This window comes from Lutjanus erythropterus, chromosome 11 (genome assembly GCF_056507025.1).
Source record: "Lutjanus erythropterus isolate fLutEry1 chromosome 11, fLutEry1.hap2, whole genome shotgun sequence".
Taxonomy (NCBI): domain Eukaryota; kingdom Metazoa; phylum Chordata; class Actinopteri; order Lutjaniformes; family Lutjanidae; genus Lutjanus; species Lutjanus erythropterus.
Window position 1 is genome coordinate 14,743,058 of NC_139327.1, and position 5,921 is coordinate 14,748,978.

The window sequence follows — 5,921 nt, forward strand, 5'->3', positions numbered from 1 at the left end:
CAGTCATAGCTGGAAATATATATATAAATATGACACAAAAGAAAATATAGTTTGAATTATTTACAACAGGGGTTTTCAAAGTGGGAGGTAGGTTCCCAACAGTTTCAGGGGAGGTTCAGTGAATAAAAGTGAAAAAACATTAGTTAGATTAGTTAAATAGATCACAGAGAATAGCCTAAATGTTTGTGATCTGGCTAAAGCTGAGGTCAGAAACCTGCAACCCTTTTGCCCTGCTCTAGTGGGTAGCTGTAGCTTTGGCAAAACAATGGAAATGAAAAATTTTTTAATTTTAATTTCCATTTATCATTTCTATAGGCCTAAAAGTAAGTCTTGCATTCTCTGATTTTAAAAGTGCATAAACCAAATAATAGTAATTTCAAAAGTTTTAATATTGTATCAACTAAAATGTGCATCACAACCTATGTCTGCAGCTTGGCCCCTTTTTCTCTTAAGTTTTGCAGGTGACTAGCCTTGAGTCTCCCGAAACTAATTGTAGATGCCAAATCCAAAAAATAACAGACACCACAGAGGAAAATGGAGAATTTAATAGTTGTGGCTCCAGACAGATTTCTTTTTTCTATTTTGGCCAAGTAAGAGTGTAAAGGTTGCAGACCCCAGGGTTATAGATAGTTCAGAATTTAACTATTATTCCCACTTTCCCAGAGTCAGATATTAAGGGGGAGCCTCTCTCCAAGCTTTATCTGAGGGTAGGCCTGCAGTCTCAGACTTTGAAAGCCCCTGATTTATAGCCATGACTTTTTGCTTCTTCCTATTTTGGCAATATTGTGCAGTCTGGTTTTGGTGCGTTCCTTCTCATCTGGATTTCTCTTTGAGGTGCACTCCAGTGTTGAGTCCGTCTCAAAGGAGATGGCTGGTGCCTGGTTTGGGACACTGCTGATCTTGTCCCTGGACATGGCAGAAGTGGTCTGCAGTACGACCCTGCCACGTAAAGAGTGTTTGAGCTCAAGCAGCAGTGGGTTGTTGTCCGAGTATAACTCTACTGGCTGCACAGGGTCTCTACCTGTCTTACAGCAGGTGCAGCATGCAGAGAACAGTACTCTGAAAATATAAATCCAGCCGAGGTAATGTAACTCCACAATGTTCAAGATGAAGCAGCCTAAACTGACGCTGAACATGAAGTTGAGGAAGATGGTCTTCTCTGTTGCTCGAGACACAAAGCAGTCAGTTCTGTTTGGGCAGGGGTAGGTCTCACAGCGGAAAAGGTGTGGAACTTCAAATCCAAATAGATAATACTGTCCGACGAGGAAGATGATCTCCATGATGGAGCGCAGCAGAACATGGATGATGTAGATAAGTAGGACTTGACTCGAGAGTTGGGTTGGGTCCTTTCCTACCTCTTTCATTTCTTCTTCCAGCTGGCTCCTCTCTTCACACTCATCCTCCTGTGAACACCACTCCTCACTGTTATAGGTGGCGTTATAAGGGCTGCCAGCTTCCAACGTTGTCTCTTTTTCTCCTCCCATGTGTTTGTCTCTCTCAAGTGCAGGTGAGGACCTGGGCACCACTTCAACCTCGTTGACCTCTAATTTTTCATTCTTGGTGATTTTTTGCAGAACATAGACAATGTAGAAGATCGAAGGCGTGGAGACGAGGACGATCTGAAAGACCCAGAAGCGCAAGTGTGAGACAGGAGCAAAGGTGTCATAGCAGACATTGTTGCATCCGGGCTGTAGGGTGTTGCAGGTGAACTTGGACTGCTCGTCGCTGTAGACGGCATCCCCCACCAGGGCCACAAGCAAGATGCGGAAGATGAGCAGCATTGTCAGCCATATCTTTCCGATGACTGTGGAATGGTTCTGAACCTCCGTTAGGAAGCGGCCAAGAATGGACCAGTCTCCCATTTCTAAGGAAACACAACAGTTGAAACATGACTTACAGCAGTCAGGCAGAATTTTATATTGCAACCATAATTCCAAAAAACTTGCATATTGTGTTAAATGTAAATAAAAACATAATGCAAGGATTTAGCCTATATTCAATTGAATACATATACATATTGCATATACAATGTATATATTAATGTTAATGTTTAAACTCTATTGTTTTTGTAAATATAGACTCATTATGAATTTGGTGCCTGCAACATGTGTTGGAGGCATCATATTCAAAATGAATAAAAACAATAAAAATGTATTTGTTTTAACATCAAATATCTTGTCTGTGTACTGTATTCAATTTAGTATAGGTTGAGAGTTATTTGCAAATTATTGCTTTCTGTTTTTATTTACATTTTAGACAGCGTCCCACCTTTTTTTGTAATTGGTGTTGGAACAATACAGTTATAATGAAACTGAATCCTGCATTCTAAAGGAGAAAAAAAAATAGGCCTCTTTCCAGGGCAGCAGGTGCATGAAACCAGATGTATTTGCTCATATACAGCTTTCAAATGTTATCTAGCTTTAAATATTGACCCAGAAATCCCTTTTGAATATACAGTAAAGATCATACAATAGTTTTCTCTGTGTCATGGCCTTGTGTCAGCTTGCCACAATAAAACTTGACCTTCAGTATTATTTTTCCACTATGGATTTTTATGGATAATCTGCTTTAGTAACAACAAGCATTATTTTATCATTTGTATTTTATATAATATTTTTATTTTATATAACATAAGAGCAGATATTGCATTAACCTGTAGATGTCCAACACTTTCTCATGTTCACAAGAAAGTTTAGTTAGGTTTTTTTTAAGTTCCTGGGTTTACAAAGTAATTGTCAAAGTAGGGGACACTGGGGAGTGTTATAACATTATGCTAGTTGTAACAGTCAGCTGGACCAATCAGACAAGGACTGCAGCAATGTCATGAATTTTGTACATTCTTATTTGCTTTGTAACTTCACAGGAGAATTGCTCCTGGAGCAACATTTAGATCTTAAGACCAAAACACTCATTTTCAGGTAAGAAAGTAAAGTTTTTTTTATTTTTTTTTATTTTCAACGAGTATTCACTACATGATAGATGCTGCAGTCTGACTTATGTAACCTAAAGGAACAGTTTCTCCTGTTTAATTTGATGATTTGTATTCCTGCCACCCTCAGGCACACATGCTAAAACAATTAGCTATATAATGTTTGCTTGGGGTCAGAACAGTTGAAACAGTTCATTAAAATTAAAATTATTATTATAAAACTTCAGCATTGTGTGAATGGAACACTTTGCAAACTCAGGGCCAAAAGAAATGTGGATCAAACGTGTACGTTGTCAGCTCTGGGCCCAAACCCTGCAACCCAGGGGCAGCCATCTACATTTGCCACAACCATGACAGTGATTGCACCCTTATGTGACATGTGCACATTCAGGAATACAGTCCACACACATATAAAGTGTTTTTTGTCAGTTCAAATTGTTCTGTTTATTCAAAACTGTTTGTCTTTATTTGTCAATGAAGATCTTGCATAGATTTATAAATTAAATCCTGCGCATTTTAAATTAGCGCATTGGCTCCCATTCTTACATGAATCCCAAGATGTTACGACTTACCCCCGTAGTGGGGTAGGTTGTAGCAACAGAACTCATTGTATTTGTCAATAACTCACATAATCTTTGATTTTGTAGCAGACATCCAGGTGAGTTTCATTTGCAGTCGACAAATATGAGTACCATGTATCAAAGTTTGAGAGAGCTACATGAACAATTCTTGAGTTACTAATGTTTAAACAAAAAGTTCTGAAATGTATCTTATTACAAATGTAAAAAAAACTCAAATGTAATCCATGTTATGGTTGTGTTCTCCTGTCCTGGAGGAACTTACCTTTGGAGAGTCTTCCTTATCCAACGCTGGAAAAATATCAGAGGAAGCAAACCGCATAACTGTATTTTCAAGTGCAGCCCGTTGCTTGATGTTATCGTGTCTTTTGAGCAGGATGAGGAGAGAATGGGCTGACCACACATATTCCCTAACTCTAACTGAAACGTTCATTGCACTGTATGTGAATAAAGGCTTTCAATGTACAGTGGGACAAAGATTGAAAAGTACAATGGGGGCACCTTTACTGAACGGCCATTCGCAGGCATGCAGAGAGTTCAAAGAACATACTGGAAAGAGTGTGCACAATACTGATTCAAGCACGGATCTGTGTCCACTTAAATTTTTGGAGCTGAAATACAAGTTTGGCTTCCCTGAAGATTTCCATGCTTTGGTCTTGGTGGATGCATCAAAATGTAATATGAAGAATCCCCGCAGCACCATAGATCAATTTTCACGTCACTTATTATCAAAGTTTTCAGGGTTACTGGCAACTTTTCTTTTTTCACTTTTTGTTGTTTGGAGCAAAGAATACCTCAGATCTTATTCATAAACATAACCTTCTCCCACTCGCTGCTGAAAAAGTGAAAATAACCAAAATGTTGGTAAGACTTTAGTCAAAGGGATGTGCTTAAGACTGTCATTAGACTGTCATAATCACGTCATGACATCTGTCACGAACATGAAGGAGTCTATGTTTGTGACTGTTGTAATAAGTGCAGTTCAGTCAATTATGTCATTTTAAATGCAAAGTCGACATTATTTGAGATGTCTTTGTTAACAAGACTTAACATTATTCAAGCCAATTATGTCTTTGTTATGACAACTCAACATGTTTAGCTTTATGTTTTAATATTACATTATATTGTCATATATGGTTGATTTTGACACTGGTTGTCGTGAAGTCATTATAACTGTGTCATGAATATTTTCCTCAACGTCAAGTAAAGTGGTATATTTTGTACTTGTTGTAGGATGTCATTAAGTTTTATTACACTGTCAAATGCTTTGTAATGGTGTCTTGAATAATTCCCTGGACTTCAAAGTGGTACCATTTGGACCGGTCATAAAGATGCCATTAAGTGTTATTAGGCCAGTTTGATGACAGAGTGCAATACCGAGGTGATTCAACTTACAGAGTTACCTGTTAGCTACATTACTTGTTGCTAAAGGCTAACTGCTGTCTGCTATTACTTGTACCTGGTGTTAGTTAGACATTTTTGGTTTGAATTTCAAGTAGTTTGGAGGAAAAAATAACTTTATTTCATTTGATATTTGTCATGAAAATAATCTTTTTATCTACCTTAAGTTCTAAATTTGTGCTGTAATTCAATACTGTTTGGTCTAAGTCTGTACTGTGTACATTGTCTGGTGCTGCCAAGCAATCTGAGTTATAGTTAATGTTGCTTTGGTGAAATTGCAGCTTTAAACAGCCTATTTTCTTTCCTTGAAACTGATTGTTGTAGCTGTTTATGAGCTGAATTGAAAGTTTATGTTTTTTCAGTGTATTGAGATGTTTTAGATAAGATAGATAGATTTTAGATAGATGTTTTATATAAAATATGGGACAAGAAAAGGACATCAGTGTTAAATCTTATCGAATTTAATGAAAAGGTTAGAATGATATCCAATCGTATGTGTCTTGGTTATCTGAGCCCTTGTTGCTTATGAAGGTCATCTGGCATTACCTAATGTTCTTGTAACTCCAGATGCTCTGTACTTTTTTTTTTTTTTTTGTCTGTCTACAAGGTTGAATGTGTCATCTGACCACACAACGGCATCCGGTATTCTTAGTATTGCTGGCCTGCATCTAAGACCTGCTGAAAAAGAGACATTTAGTTATTAATTTTTCACAGTAATGTATCATGTGTTTCTTCCTATCAAATTACTAAATTAACAAATAATGTGTGAAACATCTTTGAGAAAGGTGCAGAAACATCAGGCTAATTTAAGGCAGCTATGATTCATTTCTGGAGTGAGTCAGTGGCCACTTTTTCTGAGGGTTGAGGCCACTACATGTTAATCATTATTTATACAGTTCCATGATAAATTACATAACCCAGTGAAGGACAAAAATGCACTTGGTTCTGAGACTAATCACGAATAAAAACATTGCTTACAAGAAATGTTTTGAATATTGTTGAGAAGTATCAAT

At 37.4% G+C, this 5,921-nt stretch overlaps 1 pseudogene; it reads right to left on the reverse strand.

Moving 5' to 3' along the window:
- Nucleotides 1–527: 527 nt before the first annotated feature.
- Nucleotides 528–1,904, reverse strand: LOC146318759 (gap junction delta-2 protein pseudogene; annotated as a pseudogene).
- Between the last annotated feature and the right edge of the window lie 4,017 nt (nucleotides 1,905–5,921).